Source organism: Anser anser, assembly GCF_964211835.1.
Source record: "Anser anser genome assembly, chromosome: 1".
NCBI classification, from domain to species: Eukaryota; Metazoa; Chordata; class Aves; order Anseriformes; family Anatidae; genus Anser; species Anser anser.
The window spans coordinates 180,595,807-180,613,658 of record NC_139720.1 but is presented as its reverse complement, the minus strand read 5'-3'; positions in this window follow the sequence as shown (position 1 = coordinate 180,613,658).

Here is a 17,852-nt window from a genome sequence, read left to right as displayed (position 1 = left end):
CTCATATGAATTCAGGCTGAGAGAACTGGGCCTGTTTAGCCTGGAAAAGAGAAGACTGAGGGGAAACCTCATCAATGTGCATAAATATCTGAGGAGAGGGTGTCAAGAGGATGGAACCAGTCTCTTTTCAGTTGTGCCCAGCAACAGGAAGAGAAGCAGCAGGCACAAACTGAACCACAGGAGGTTCTGGCTCAATATGAGGGAGCACTTCTTTACTGTGAGGGTGACAGAGCACTGGGACAGATTGCCGAGAGAGGTTGTGGAGTCTCCTTCTCTGGAGCTATTCAAAACCTGGTGGATGCCATCCTGTGCAATGTGCTCTAGGTGATCCTCCTTGGCAGGGGGTTGGACTAGATGATCTTCGGAGGTCCTTTCCAACCTCAACCATTTTATGATTCTGGGATTAACCTCATCTATTTCTTCTTCATCCACAGTGATTTCACCCTCGGCAAACTACAGATGCAAATACAAGCAATCAGGTGCTTGTATCCAAGCACAAACATATTAGGCTATTCATGAGTCACCTCAAAAAAAGATTTTAAATAACCATCCCACCAAAACAGCATGGGTTCCTAGGATACACTAGGATACATAGATGACATCTGAACTGAAAACTTGGATTCCCTCATTGATTTCTACCACAAATTCAGCAGCCAGAATTGTCCATCAAACTATCTCTGGAAAACTCTTACATCAGCATCAACTTTCTAGACACCACGGTCAACATAAAAAATAGCAACGTACAAACTACCATATGCAGAAAATCCACAGACCAACACACCTCCTTCCACAAACCATCAGCTATCCAAAACACAGTAGAAAAACTGTGATATAGTACCAGCCCACAGACATCACCTCATTTGCTCTGAGGACAACATTCATAGCACGCCCTCAGAAAGCTAGGGATGATGTTCATCCAATAGTGACACTGCTCTAGGATTGCATATTTGAAGAAGCCACCTAAACCTTCTACAAGCTTACTACCATACAGAGAGAAAATCCCTCACTGGTTATCACGTACCACAATGTGCAATACTGGAAAATATTAACAAGCTGCAACTTAGGTTTGAAGAGAATCATACCTTGAAATGATTTTTCCTAGAACCACCCTTCCTTCCCTTCAAGCAGCACTCAGCACCATTATTGGAAGCAAATTTCTGGCAGACCAGCATACACTGGTTAGAACCGGATGACTCTGGAAAATCAGATCCAAATCTTGCCACAACCCGCATGATAAATGCCTGCTATGCCCGAACCACCAAAATCCATAGGTCCTGCACATGCACATCCTGAAAGTCATTATGTGATGCATTCAGTGCTCTCCGGGAATTCTGTGGGTGAAACCAAACAACCGCTGTGTACTGCCTAATTAGTGACACCCGGTTACCAGCTGGGAACTGATCTTCCTAATACAACTACTCTCTCTCTAACCTTGCAGGTCTGACCCTGCAAGATCAAAGGTGGGCCAGAGAACTGAAGTTTCTAACTCTACCAGACAGCAGATACCGTGTCACATGGATTCAAGAAAGACCTGTAAATTTTTCCGCATCTCAAGTCTTGGTGATCTTTAATGGTAATTTTCTACCACTTCCTCTGATTATTTAGCTTCTGTCACCTCTTCAACTCTTAGCAGAGCCAGGATCATCACCCTCTGCTCACTCTTTCCTCTAAATGTCCAAATGATTAACACAGTTAAGTGCAGTTCCGAGCAACCAACTACAAATACCCTCACATTCACTGTTTCAAAGCCAACGAGTAGTTCATCCACCTGAAAGTGTGTATGCTTAACCTAACATCTGCTTTACCTAACTGTATCCGTTGGCCTAATAAAAGATATACTCTTCATAAAATTTTTTGCTTTCCTTGGATTTTTAAGGACTAATGACATAAGGAACCAAGCCCTAGTTCTCTAATGTGAACTCTTGGCCCCTGCTATTGTCTGCAAAACACTTGTGTTGCAGGAGGCTTGATCATAAATATAGTACCTGTTATGATAAGACTGCGTAACTGCTAGGATTTCTTTATCATTTTGCTTTGAAGCAAAACAGGAAGTAAAGTGTTTACATAAAAGGCTGTGCTGAAAGTAGGTTCTCATCGCAGAGTTAAAACTCTTGAAAAATCAAAATGTCAAAGAGCAGCAAGACCTCAGGTTGAAGAAAAACATTGGGAAAAAAAAAATCCTTGTTTTATTTTAGTTTGTTCTCCTCCAAAATAAGGAGAATCACTAAAAATTATCTCCCGACCTACACTGCCAATGAGACAGCATTTATTAACTCGAGAGACTCCACAGCTGAAATATTCCATGTCAGTAAATCAGTAAGTGCATCCCTCCAACAGCATAATTTTTTAGCAGGCATTGTTAAACAGGTGCCATATTCTCTCACCAACAAGATTGTATTCTGTGCAAAGAAGTTCATAACTTCCTTCTCTGCTATTACCAGTCGTTGGAATATTGCTGGCAAAATGCTTCATCAGCAAAAAGTTGTTTCAGACATGGCATGAATGTTTCATTGAGATGTGTCAGCTTTGAGCATGCTTTGGATAGTAAGGTTTCCAAGAAACAGGACAGGCTTTGGGGGGGATATAAGGGAAATGTACTGAAAATATAATCTACTGACTGTGAACATGGACGTTTGGATGCAGTTGGTTTGAGTGTCTGGAGAGGTGTTTTCCCTGCATGTTAGGAGGAAGTGAAAGTCTACAACCTCAGAAACTGTCATGAAAAGAAGTTACCGATTTTATTTTCACTTCTCTACATCCTATACAGTGATGAGTATAAGTAAAGGTGTAAGTGTAAAAAGAAGGCTGGCAAAATAAGGCCAATAACACAGAATGCCTCACTGAAAACTTGTGCTTGTATTTAAAATACTCTTCTAGAAAAGGCTGGGAAACAGCAATTGATATAACAGGAAATAATTGTTATATTTGAAAACAGTGGAAAAATGCATTAAAATGTCACTTAAATTTCCCAGTGAATTGCCGTTGTGTTTCTTTCTAGTCTAGTGGATTTGACAAGGTCATAACAATGAAGCTGATTTTGAAATCTCAACAGAAATAGTTAGTATATTAAAGTCTCCTATGATTGTGTAAAAATTCTTAAATTAATGTAGCAATGAAGTAGCTTGTTTTCCCTGTTCAGGAAAAATCACTTGAAATAAATTTAGAGGAATGTTCTTACATTGTTTAAGAAATGAAATCAGCAACAGGGTGATGTGGAAAATACTGGGCAATAAGTAAGAGAATAGTTGACATCTGTCTACATTAGGTAAAAACAAAACAAAACAAAACAAACAAAAAACACTGTGATTGTCTGTAGTTGGAGTCCACAGAGGCTGTTAAAAAGCTCAGAGAAATTGGTGAATATATTTTCAGTTCTTTCATGGGTTTTGGAGCAAGTTTCTCTGGTCCGCAGGCTCAAAGTCACTTTATTTTGATTTGCACAACTTTTTTCTGCATAGTACAGGCTTCACACATGGGATTATATCACCTCAAGTTCTCTTTTGCAGAAAAGAGACATTCTGGCTATTTTCTCTAAGCCAGATATGCTGAAACATTTCTGAATAGAGTCCTTTTAAGACTGTCATACCACATCTCTCTGTAGAGCCAAAGTTCCAATTATCCTCAGTTAGAAAAGCTCCGTGGCTGAGTTACAGGTGACATGCAGAGCTGTGAGAGTCCTGTGATGCCTCATGAGATGGATATGAGATGTGATGCCTCATGAAATGGAGTTACCAGACAGGTGGAAGTCCATCCTGGGGTTACAGGATGCACATGAAGCACCGTGGTCAGAAGAGTTCAATGTTGGACAAAGTCACCCTGGTTCAAACGATGAATTCTAAGTGTTTTGATTTTATTTTTCCAAATAAAACAAAACAAAACAAAATAAGTAGATTAAAGCATTGCAGAAATAGTATTTTTAATTAAATCATGCTGTCAGAATTAGATGAGCATTCCCTATCTCGTTCCACACAGCAACCTTTCCTCCTCCATTGCTTTATGATGAAACACATGTGGCTCTAAGCTTTTATTAAGACCATCTGCCTAACCTTTATGATTCCAATTAACAATCCAGTTAGGAGCGGTATAACTTTTAACTTCTTGTGGCCATCTTCCGAGCAGCTACTACACATCTACTGCTTTCAGCACTGCCCAGAAATGTTGGAATTGCTTTGATGCCAAGAGAAAACCTGTTGCTGGTATTACTGTAATCAGTTAGCTTTAGTTAAGATACATGCAATTGAAAACAAATCGTTTGTTGATAGCGTTTATGCAGAAGGACGCTTTTCTCGCAAAGGAGGATAAGAGCAGCAGGACTGAGTCAGACTAGCTCACAGTTGTCTGTGTGGGTGGCAGCTGCTGCAGAATAGGATTTGCAGTGTCCAGCTGTGGAAAGCAGTGTGGCTAGCCCAAGCCCTGCTCTTTGGAAACCAGGCTACAGTTCCCTGGGGACCGTGCTTCACAGGGACAGCTTTGTTAATTGGATGGAGACTGGAGCTCCAGCCACCACGTTGGAATTTCTGGGACCGAGACTCTTGAACTGGCTGGAAAAGTCATTCCAGCCAAAACAAAAACAAAAACAAAAACAAACAAACAAAAAAAACACAATACCCAGAATCATGCCCTTAGCACCTGCAGTTCACCATCCATGGTGACAGGGAGGAGAATACTTGCGTGCTCATTCAATATCCAGGCTCTCTTGCTGCCCAAGAAACCAATAGCCGCAAAATCAATAGTGAGTAAACCCAACTAAGAAAAGAGAATAATGTTCTGATTTCAGAAGTAACAGTGGCCAATAGTCTATGCCCAGGAAAAAAAAAAAAAAGAAAAGCACAGGGCAAGCATGTAATTAGACTTCCCAGTACACTCGAGCAACTTGTGGCTCAGAGCTGTCCTAAGCCAGTGGTGGTATTTTTTGTGTTTAAGGCTGTGCTTGAAGATGTCTGAGGATTATGATGGTGTGTGTACATGTGATGGAGCCTTGGTGGGAGCTGTCTTGGATAGGGCACAGGCGAGTGGATGTGACACAAAAAGAAATGAAAAGACACAACACAGCAGCGATTACAACAGGGAATATGAGTCAGAAGCTGTCAGAGACCTAGCAGTGCTTGTGGCTCACAAGAGGGGACACGGAGTACCAGATGATGTAGCAAAGATCCCTTACAGACCATACTGAACAGGAAAGACCTGGAGACATTAAGGAGTGGCTGAAGACCCACGGGACCAGAGCAAGACTGAAGCACTGGAGGTCAACACAATAGGGAGGCTGTTTCTTAAAAAGTAATGTGCCATTGCCAGTATTAAGTATAAAATGGGATTTGGAAGGAAGCTGATTGAAATAAATTAGCTGTCCACTCGATGTAGACAAATCTATCTTACAAAGAGGAGGTGGCATTCCTAGGGCACATGGGAGGAGGAAAGATGATCTCCTTTTGGAAGAGAAAAGGCTCTGCCTCTGCTCTTCCCACTTAAATTTTGACAGTGCTCTCATTTAATCCCATCAGATTTCACAAACTAGTTTTTTTCTGCCCATCTCACTGGCACCAGCCACGACAGTAGGTGCTCTCAGAGCGTTGGACTGGGCTTGGCAAAGAACAGTGTTTGGGAAGAGATGCTGGGCACTCCCACAGGCACTTAGTTTTATCTCCTGGGTCATGGACCAGAGCACTGCACAGGATGTGGGAGATTTGTCTTCACATTCCTCTTTTGCCAGCGGGATTCAAGCCCACACGTATTCCAGGATCCCCAAGAAGAAATTCTAACCACATGTCTGTGTGCTGGCTGAGGGATGGGCTGTCCCAGTTTGCATGGCAGTATTAAGGATTTGAAAGAGGAAGGGAAAAGGAATAAAGAGAACATGTGTTTGTGTGTGTATGGATCTAAGTGTTCCCATACAAAACATAATCTGCCTCACAGATAACATCTGTCTTTCTGGAACATCTGTCTTCATCTCTCACTCCCTCCTTTATCCACATATTTCAGTGGTTAAAGCATGGGACAGGAGCATCTGGATGCAATTCTGCCTCTGTGAAGAAAGGCACAGCAGCATGTCCCGGTTCCCTGGAGAGTGGCATGATCATCGTGCCCTTCTGACGTGGGAGCAAGGACATTTACCTGAGCCCTTCCGCATTGCTTGGAATAATTAGGACATCAAATTGGGGTCTTCCAACTTAGTAGGATATTCAGCGCAAAAAGGAGACAACATAGTTTGAAGAAGGTTTTAATATAAGTTGAGATGTGCTATTGAATGTATATCCAGGAAACATTCATTGGTGCAGGGGTGAGGTGTCTCTCTTTACAAATACCTGCCCTAATTATCAAAGAAGCCCTCTCTCTTCTTCTATTTTCCCCCACAACAGAGGGGACTTGCTGCTCAGCTCCAGTCCTTGACAGTTTCATTCCAAGTACCTGCTCCGGAGAACATGGACTACAGACCCAGGACAGTGTCCTTTGGTGCCTTGGTAAGGATCACACGAGGTTTGGTGTCACACTGCTCAACATGGCAACAACACACCGTGGATGACCAAAGCCTAAGCCATGGCCAGAGTAACCTGCTGAAACACACAACCACTGTTTTTCCCTCGTTTATCACCTCATTGGATCTTGCAGACAGTGCCACTTAACAGCTCAAATAAAGCCTGTGCTAAAAGCTGCCCAGGAGCATTACAAAGCAGAAGCAGAGTTTGTAGAATGGGACCACAAGACAATGTAGCGTGGTCAATAGCAAAGAAAGGCATCTGTACTTGTTGCCTTTTGTTTGTAATAATCAGTTATTGGTAGGTCAGTGGTGCTAAAACTTGTATAACCTCTTCAACAAGTGTAGCAGGAGAGCCCACAGTCAGCAATGGTTTCAGGTGCAAAGGAATTAGAAGCCAAACCTTCAGCACCTTTTATTTAGCTTGGGGCCTGAAAAAATAGGATAGTTCCTTCACCAATAACCACCTGCAAAAGATTACACCCTATTCATTTCATCATACAGCAAAAGAACTGAAACAGAGAATCGTGCTGTTAATTCTGTCACACTTTTGAAGATATGGATCCTAATTGCATATTGTAAAATACGTTGATGCCTCAAATATAACAATGTGAAAAAAAATCTTTGCTAGCTGGGAACTTCCTATTAATTATAGTTTGAAACGTTTGCATTTGCTTTAGTTACTCAAAGGTGATTATCACCAAGCCAGTAAAGTTGGGTAGGACTCCAAATGCAAGGCTCTTATTCCAGTTCTGTTTCCACAGGGGCACAGCTAAGGCTCCAGTGAGATCTCACACTGTCCCAGTCTCGCAGCCACATTCAAGAAATCTAGTTTCAAACTAGAAGCAGAATAGAGAAAGGCTAAGAGAGTATCAGAGGAGTGGAGGGCTTTCTGTCCAAAAGTAGCCTGTAAAGTCATGGCATATGTGGCCTTTTGGAGCCAAGGCTGGAGAGGTATAATTGCTGGCCATAAATACATTTGGGAAGCCAGAAGAGTTCATTTAAACTAAAGGGCAACAGATAAACAGATGAATATAAGCTTGCAAGGAATATATTTAAGTAGGAAATCAGAAGAAGGCTTTTAAGGAGTGATGTTCTGGAATAACCTACCAGCTGGAGTAAAGGGGGCAGGGAACCACTCTAGATACCTCATTGGATATACTTTACTCTGTTTGTGAAAGGGATTATTTAAGAATTTTGTTTCAAAACTGCAGTCTTAGAATAGCAGGGGTCTATCTCAGGATGTCTTTTCCAGTCCTTCTGCTGTGTTGACTTCTGCTTATGGATGTCAAAGACTTTCTAATACTAAGGGGGAGAGATTAAGATATTGCTCTGCTTGTGCAAGGTGCACGTACCTTGAAGCAGAGTGGATTTACATGATTTCTAGCTCAGGGGAACAGAGTATGTGGATCTACACAATAAGGCTGTGCTTTATGCAATTTTTTCATGTATAGTAGGAAAGAGTTTGCATTGGACAAAGGCTCAACATCAAAGCATTGTTGTCAACATGAATGGAGAGGTTTAAAGACAGAAATTGCAACACGAGATTGCAACTATGCAGCTTTCATCCCACAGAGACCAACCCATATTCTGCCTGTAAGTGGCACAGAACTGAATCCCACAAAGAAAAGGAGAGGTTACAAACTGCTGCATTAAGAGAGACAATGCCGGTGGCAAGACCTCCAGGTTAATCATTTTGCAAATTAGGAAGTGCGTCTGGGAAGGAGGACAGGCAGAATTCTGCTCCATGCAAATAGGCTGGCATTGGAGATGAGATGTGCTGCAAGTCCTTGGGCTGTGCATGCAGGTGATGGTTTTATGCCCTCTTTTACAGAACAATGTCTTTCCCTGAAAAAAAGGCAACAGCTTAGCCATCCTACTAGCTCTTTTACTTATTTCTGCTCTCCAGACATCTTTTGATGAAAAAAAACACTTTGCTCCAAGGCTTGCTTCTAGTTACAAGACTTACCATTAATTAAATGGCAGTTTTTCAATCCCATCACCACATTTATGGACAGCAGAGTTCAAGAAGTTCATGAACTGGTTCCCCACAGTTATCTTGAACATGAACTCACTGTTTAGTCAATAGCTTAGAAAAACAAGGCTGGACAGCTGGTCTCTGTGCTACTTACCACAGTCTCAGGGCAGGGACAGAGGAAATTTAGAGAATATTTCCAAACACTGTCTGCCAGATTATTCAAATCTACAACACATCCGCATAGATGTTTGGTACTATTTGCTCTAGAATTTAGCACACACTGTAATATGCTCCCTGTTTTATGAGGTGTGAAAGCTGACATCTAAAGTCAGTGCTATGTCATAGCCTGACATCCAGTTGCTACATCTGGCTGTGTCTTGTAGTCTGGGGAAGTGCCCTACCGCAAGGACTTGAGCCACAGAGGATGGTGAGACAGATGAAGCTAGATAATCTTTTTTATGTCCACGAGGGTCAGTCTTTCAACACCAAGAACTAAGACAAATAAACAGAAATGGGACACGCTGTAATTAATGGCTCCAGAACACAATAAATCCGAACAGCTTCTTATTTTCAAACTGTGGCTCACTTCAGACTAATACAAAAGTTTAGGCAGGGAAAAAAAAAAAAAAAAAAAAAGGAGAAAAAAAAAACACAACACATAACGTAGTTATTCCTTTCCTTTTAACTATTGAATTGGATCTTTCTCACAGTACGGCTTTCAAATTAAATATGCATGTAGACAGAGCAGTCCCTGCACATAAGGTCTGTATACGTATGTATGCATGTCTATGCCAGGATGTCATTCAATAGGCTTCTTCCTCTCCCGGTGCTTCCTCATCCTAAGAAAATACTGTCTCCTCACGCTATAACTGGAGAGCAGCATTTCCAAGATGTTGCCACGTGGACTCAGATATCCAATACCATTTGATCCTGCTCATTTTTTTTGTTTATTTGTTTGTTTTTCTATGATCTGGATATCCAATCTGATTTTCATTTTCAAGTCCTTAAACATTATCCTTCAGGAAGAGATGGAACAAATGGCTGCAAAGATATTTTTCAGTGCAAGTTACCAGATTCACACCCATGCCCACTGCAGGTCTGTAATATGACAAGATTTGTCTTATGAGAAAATAACGATGAGTTCAAAAGGTTGATATTTCTGACTGATTAGCACTATCCCCAGCCCCTAAACACATGCACACACACACATCAAAATTTTAGACCAGAGTCAACGATCACTTTCATCTTCCTTATCATACGTCTCTAAACCTCACTTTTATTGCATGCAGTTTGCTTTTAAGGTTGTTGGGTATGATGGGCCTGATTCAAAACGCACTGAGGCCAATGAAATATTTTGATTTAGAGACAGAGGCTGCTTCCTCCTCTTTCACACCTCACCTCCGGCACCCCAAGGCATCATCTCTGCTCCTCCTCCACGGATTTGGCTCTGGAGAGAGGACGGAGGAAAATCAGGGAAGGGGGAAGAGGGCCAGAATGAAATCCCTGGGGAAGGCTGTGCCTCATGGACAAGCTTCATGCGCCGATGTCTGTTCAGATCAAACCTGCGATTCGGCACTCTCACTGCTAAATATATACTCCGTGATTTGAAGGAAAGCTTCCAGTTACACATTACATCTTGAGACTGGCTCCGCAGTACTGCATTTTTAACAACTGATTTTGAAGTAGTCAATCTCTTTTTATTATGAAAGTTCAGGCAAGACCTCTCTGTGAGACGCGTTAAATCCCCCTCATCGTGTTTTTTTTTTTCCTTTTTCTTTATTTTGAAGTGCGCTACGCATGTGGATTGTCAGCGTGCCAGCCCTTGTTGCAAATAGCACACTGTCCTTCTGTGCCCCGGGCCTCCTGGTTGGTCTGGGAAATGCAGTGTGCTAGGAGTTTCTGGCCTCCTTTGGGGTTAGGTATGATGGTCTCCGTTGTGCGTAAGCAAGTGGTTTCAATCTTTAATTGCAATGGGGAAGTGGTCAGACAACATACAGCCCTGGCAGGATAATGGTAAAATGTCTTGGAGGAAAACCAGAAAATAACAAATATGTTACATACAAAATGAATGTGTATTTCTAACGTAACCTGGAAAATGTGTAACATATAGGAAAGCAAAATACACATTTATTTTTTGTTGGTTCTTACTTGAAGCTGGAGCACTGTCTCATGCTATTCCCTTATTCCTCTTTACAGAAATTAAATAAGTGGTATAAACATTTTATTCTTACATCATAATTACACAACTCCAAACAATTATTATATTATGAAGAAATGGATGTGGGTCTTGACTATAATTATGAATTTGAAGCAAGCTACATCAGTCATCAGTAGTGAAGCACCAAATTACAGGATTTTGTCCTGTTTTATGCAGGAAAGCAAATTGTTTCATCACAGCAAAACACAAATACCTTGAACTAGACAACTCACCTCTTCTAAAGAGACAAAAAATCTTTCTCAATATCATTTTGGTAACTCACTACATCCTTCTGAGGTATGTTTTACTTTACTCACTTTACAGAGGATTAAGCAGAGACACAGAAAACTTAGCAACTCTGAGTCTCTCTATAATTCAACATGACAGCTGGGAATTACTTCCAGGAATCTTGTTTCCAGTGCTTTCTTACACTCACTTCAGTGATTCTCTTGAAGACATGCTGGCTAGGATACATCCAGGTCGTGCTCCCAATCTTGTTTGTGAAGCTGATCATCTGAATAAACAGCAACCACCAGGCACATCCCCAAAGGAAAAAGGCTTGATCTCTGATTTTTACAGGTGTGGTTTGACCTCACTTTGTATCCATAATCTCTTTACACTACAGTCATCAGGGTGCCAGGACATTATAAGTTAAGAGAGATAATAGCATGTTGGTGATCATTTCTCATGTACCTTTCTCCCCCATGCACTTCCAAGCACATTTCAAAGCGCATAAATGTCATTGTACTCATTTAACAGACCACAGAATTAAGGCATAGTCACTTGAGGGCAGTCAGGAGACCATCACAAATATACCAAGAAGCTGGGGAATGAAATAAAAGAAGGTCTTTGCTGCTAAATCCCATACACACTGAGGAGCACTGTCTGCTCTTAGCCCACATAAGGGTTTGAGAGCTAAGCCAATGCTACCTCCATGCAATACATCAAGAATGTGTATGCAAATATTAATAGAGCATCAAGACACTAATTCATCATCTGAAGTGAAACACAGCAGCCTTTTCCTCATCCCACTCCTCTCATCTGTTTTTTTTTTTTTTTTTTCTTCTCTGTAACAGAGTGGAACTCATAAACACACATGAAAAATTGTATGTCTATGAGAAGCATCACTGGTTTTAGATCACAGGCTTTCCTAGCTAAGTAATAAATCCTCTGGCTTGTTCAGTAAAAGCCAAAGCCTGTCACTGGTTTTACGTGAGAAATGCACAAATAACGGTAACTCCTACTTGCTTCCGATCCAAAATAAAATATCACTTGGAAGATAATCCTTTCAGATTCTTTTCAACAGTAGAAATTATTCCTTTATTTTCTTAGAATGTATGCGCAGAAAAGGGCACTAGGGTTGTAGTCTAATTCAGCAAGAAATGCATTAGCTTGCATCACCTGGGAAGTAATAACAGTAATTCTTAGAGAGCTGGTCAAGGTCTCCTCCTAAATCATTTCTGCCATCAGAAAAAAGCTAGCTGGTATCTGATGCGGGTGGGACTGTGGGGTCATCTTGCTGTAAGAGACGCGTGTCTCTTGGACATGTGTTATTCTAAATCTAGCTTAATTCTAGTGGAAATCTACCTTAATTCTAGTAGGCATGTGTGGTTCTCTATAGCTGGAAAAATACTTGCAGTACCTTGTGTTGATACCGGTTGCCTATTTAACTATGACAACAAGCATAGCGTGTCCTGATACACACATCAGTGCTCCTGATCTACTGCAACAGAAGCCAAAACCCCAAACCAGCTTTCCTTAGTCAGTCTGGCACTGGGAAAAGAATTCTTCCACACTTCCTACAAGGCAACACCCATAAGATATTATAAAACCTCACATATGTGGAAACTGCTACTCCAGGGCAGGGCTGGAGCTATTGCACAGTCTCTGTATGTGCTTAAAGTTTACCATTCACCTGAAATGCACGTGCTTATTTGCAACTCAGTCACCACCATGTGGGGAGAGAGGAAATATCCTTTAGAAAAGTTATTAGACTCTTTACCTGCCAGTCGAAATGCCTTTGCGGAGAGGAGAGGAGAGGAGAGGAGAGGAGAGGAGAGGAGAGGAGAGGAGAGGAGAGGAGAGGAGAGGAGAGGAGAGGAGAGGAGAGGAGAGGAGAGGAGAGGAGAGGAGAGGAGAGGAGAGGAGAGGAGAGGAGAGGAGAGGAGAGGAGAACATTGTATTACTTCAAGGTTATATTGCTGAATTAAATATACAGCATTTTTATGAAGTTGAGGGTTCTTCCAGAAAAACTATATATTGGGGAAAAAAAGAAAATTTATATTGAAGACACAGTTTCAGTTGTTTATAATCAAAGCTCTTTTTTTCTCTTCTCACATAGGTTTGACCAATTACTGCACATACAAATATCTCGGGGAAATGTCACTGCCATTTTTCAGTATACTAGAATGGTTTCAGATGGCTAGAGAAAACTGCTAAGACATTTTCCACCCAAGATGACATTCAGAGCTCTGAAGCATAAGTGAAAACAGCAAATTGGTTTGTGCAGTTTCCATTTGCTCTTCTCGCTTGCTTGCAATACACCATTTTCAGTATTAGACCTCAGTACCTGGGGAGTTAGTTATCACAAAACAAGTGTAGCTCTCCATTCTGGTAAAAGTTTCCCAAAGGTCGATTGTTGTTCACCCTGAAATTGTGTTAAAATTTAAGTTTTGGATATGTTTTTTAGAGGTTGTATCGTATGGCCTGTATGGTTGTCACTAACAGTTGATTTTTTTTCTTTTTGAGGAAAGAAATGGATTAGTTCTGATATTAACCTGAAAGTACCTCTGCAAAGTACAGTCAAAGTATAAAAAATAAAAATTAAAAAGAGAGTGGGCAATTCATATTCTGTGATTTATTAATAATCACCAAAGTGCAGGTAAGTGATAGTCCCCAGCAGACATTTTAGAACTTTTCAAGCCAACCATGGTTGAAAGTTAAAAAAGAAAATACATTTGCTGCATGATTTACCTCCCAATATTTGTTATCTTGCTATTCGTTATTCATTGATAATTTATAGTGTCAAATGAATGTGTGCTGTCCACCTTTTTATTGGTCTTGAAGCTATTGCTGGTGCAGCTAAAGGCCAAACTTAGTTCAAAAACAAACAAACAAACAAAAAGTCAATCTGGCTAAGAATATATAAGACTAGATGTTTGCTTTAAAAAAAAAAAAGTTTATTTTACCATGTTAAAGATCAATGGATGGCACGTATCATAGAAAAGAGCCAAGTGTTTTCACTAGTGTAAAATATCTATCCGCCCACATATGTTAAGAAAGATTACTTTCCCAACACCAGGTGGTATCCAAATCCACATTGCTTAACAGGTGAAAATGTGTCGTAATCACATTTTCACTGACAGAGAAATAGATTTACAGTTTTAGTCCCCCTCTAAAGAAAATGGGAGAAAGAGAAAAGAGCAAGGGTAAAACAATAGAAGGCGTATATTCTCTTACAGAATAACACCATAAGGGATGAGCTGGAGAAACGTCCAAGAAAGGCCTTTGGCTGACCATTTTCACTAGAAGAAAATGTGAATGACTCCTGAGTACTCCTGAGTTGAAAGCCTTCCCATTCTCAAGTAGGACAGATAAAGGGCCCACAGATAAAGCTGCTCACTTCGTAAGGGTCTCAGTCAGGGTAATGGCGGGGTATGTTTTAGTTGGTTGCCCAGCCATTTGATCAGGAGAGTATATGAGGACAATACTGAAAGAAAAACTTAGAGGAACAACTCCAAGTAAAGACATTGGCATCATGTTTTATTGTTTTAGTTCTTTGTAACTCAATTTCTGGTTCTGTAGTCGATTCCTTAGCCTTTTTCTATATTAACCTGATTCTCATTGCTAGCCATGTCTAGCAGAAGCAAAATCAATGTTATAGAAGCACGTAACCACAGAAACAGCTAATCTACTTACAGGGTAACCGGCAAGGTATTGATGAGACTACAACCCAGCATGTCTTGCAATACAACTTTAACCCTTCTATGTTAGTTTATGCCAGGGAGGAATTGTGTGGAGGAAAACTCCTATTTTCCAAGCACAAACCAGCACCCCGTGGGCAAAGAGGGGTGGTAGGGAGACATCTGATTGACTAAAATCCTCGTACATAGCTTTTCTTCTCAATCACACCATGACCTTTCTGGCTTATAAGGCAGCAAGGAGAAATCAGTTTTGTCTACAGTAGACCATGCAAGCACAGCCAAAGACCTGAAAATTAATACATGAAACTACTACCCAGGCTGCAACTTTCTGGCTCTGTATATGGAGTCAATGCCAGGTTAGGTATCACCAACAGGGGTCTGTGCATCATTAACACCTTCTCAATCATATCTCATTCTTTTCAACTCATAAACTATGGTAGCTGCAACACCTAAGTAAGACAGCTCTAAAGAATTTAAAAAAAAAAAAAAAAAAGAAGTGAGAAAGCTCAAGAGAGAAAAAAATAAACTGGTTCATTGAGATTTTGCACAGAGCAACATTCTTGTGACTTAATCCCAATTTTGGAAATATATTTGGTTTGGTTTTCTGACCTAGGTGTATACTGAAGGTAGTTCTGCCCATCTGTAGTCTTGCTCAACAGGATTTGTTATATCATTCTGATTTAGCTTCTTATCACTCAATAGCTCTTTACCTCTCCAGGTTGAAACTGTTGATGAGTGGATACTCATCACCTTAAGGGTGACTTTTAAAAAATTAATCTACACAAAAACATTTAGTTTGGACGTGCTCATTGACGTATTGGAAGCTAACAGCCAAGAAATCGTTTTGCACTACAGATGTTTCAGTATCTGTCTTTAACGGGATTTTCCCTGAAATTATGTTAAATTAACCACAAACTCAGTTTCTCCCTTAGTTCAAATTGCTGAAGCCCATGTACTTGGTCAAAATGTTCTAGTCCCTCAAATTCACATCGCACAATGCTGATGAGCACTGGAACTTCCATCCTTTCAATTTCCTTTGTTAAAAATCTAAGAAGGAGACACATAAACATGTTAAGAATATAAAAAAGATGGCAAAAGAAGTTAGGAAACATACAATATTTGTGTATATATTGTAATACTTTCTGTAATTACCAGAATCATGTACTATTTTCATTCTAAGAGCATTTTTTATTATTTATTTTCTGGCAAGCCTTATTTGGAGACATAAATGTTTTTTGGGAAGGCATCAAAAGATCAAGCATTGTGCAGAACTGGCCAAACTATCTCTGAAGCCTCAAGCAATTCAAGAAGGGCTTCCACAATGAAAGTACGTTGTGCGACCCCATGGAAGTGGGCAGAAATATGCATCCACAAGTCTTTTAATCTCCAAAATACTGGGATCCTCCAGGACACAGCTGTGCACCCAAACCAACGCATAGTGAGATGGAAGATCTCTGAGTATCTCCTGGCTGTCCTACAGGTCCTAGAGGTCTCATTCTTGCTGTCTTTCTAAGGTCTGTGGTGAACATCTTGTGGCTATTATAGAATCATAGAATCATAGAAAAATTAAGGTTAGAAAAGACCTTCAAGATCATCTGGTCCAACCATCACCCTACTGCCAGTGTGATCCGCTAAACCATGTACCTAAGCACCACGTCCAAACTTTCCTTGAACACCCCCAGGGACGGTGACACCACCACCTTCCTGGGCAACCCATTCTAATGCCTGACTGCTCTTTCTGAGAAGAAATGTCTCCTATTTGTTTTAATTGTTGAAGGGTAGTGCTCTTTGTTCAATTCTTTGTTTTAATTGTTGAAGAGTAGGGGCAGGACGTTTCCATTTTCCCACTCACCAGGGACATCACCCGAATGACAGAACTCTTCAACTATGATGGAGAGAGGCTAGACAACTACATCAGCCAGTTCCCTCAGGACCCTGGGATTCATGTCATCAGGTCCCATAGACCTGTACCTGTTTAGATTCATCAGGTGGTCTCAAACCTGCTCTTCACTTACAGTGGGGGGAACTTTGATCACCCAGCCTCCATCTGTGGGTTCAGGGAAATGAAATTCTTGGGAAGCCCATCTACCCGTGCAGACGCAGGCAAAGAAGTTGCTGAGTACCTCAGCATTCTCCATGTCTGTCATTACCAATTACTCAGATATAGAAACTCACTCCTAATATAAGAAATTAGCCACCTATAATCGCTTACACACTACTATTTTCATCCCTCAGTCTTTTCACAAATGTTAAATGCACATGGTGGCCCTCGGGGACTCCTCCTGTCACCCCAGCGCAGCAGCCCAAAGGGAGCTGGGTCCTCTCTTGTGCTCTTCCTCGAAACTCTGTGCAGAAGGGATGCCACCTCTTGCACAAGGGCTGGAGGATGGGAAAGAAGCACTCACACAACCCCTGAGAATTGGCAACAGAGTTCTTTATTGCCGGGACATCTTGCAGGTGAGCCTGTGGGACGTCCATGTTGTCCGGTGGCTCCAAGCTAATGCTTGGGGTGGAGCCTGAGTGACGTAGCGAGCTCCCCTGGCGCTCCTGCAATGCTGTTGGTGCATTTGGATGTCAGGTAGCAAAGACATGCCGGGGTAGTCCCAGCTCTGATGTGGCCAAGGTGGATCCACTTCCATCGGTTCCTCCACATCTGGTGGATCCAGCTGCATGGGCTCCACGGTGTTAGGCAGAAGGATAAGCCAGTCCTTGCCCAGGACTGCCCAAACAGGATGTCTTCCATCCGGAATGTTTTCAGGCCAGGGTGCAGAACCAGGGGCTCGTCCAGTTCCACCCCTAGGTCCCATGCCACTGTCCAGTTCATTTCCATGAGCTGGTCCGACGCTGCCATCTGTTCTACTGCCATGGCTGGGTCCCACACTGTGTTCCGGACTCTGGGCAGGCCTGTGCTCCACACGGCTGTCTGCCTGATGCTCCTGCCTTCGCCCCATGCCGCCATTGTGGCACTGGGAAGGCCCAGGCACCCTGTCACCGTATGGCTGAGGGGGTGGCCTGTTCCCCGTGTCATTGCGGTGCCAGTGGTGCCACCTGTAAGTGTCTGTGGGCTGCGCGCCAGAGGTCCCCTGAGCACTGGTGTCAGTTGTGCTGCAGGCGCGATCCCTCTGCCCACGACACTTCTCATTAGGTGCACTCCTTCTTGGTGCTTCCTTGGACTGCATTGCAGTCCTCACACCGAGGAGCCCTGCCGCTCGCCTCGCTGCTTCGGCTCTTCTTCCTGCCGCACAAGCCGGCTGAGGCAAAACTGCAGGACCTTGCAAATTG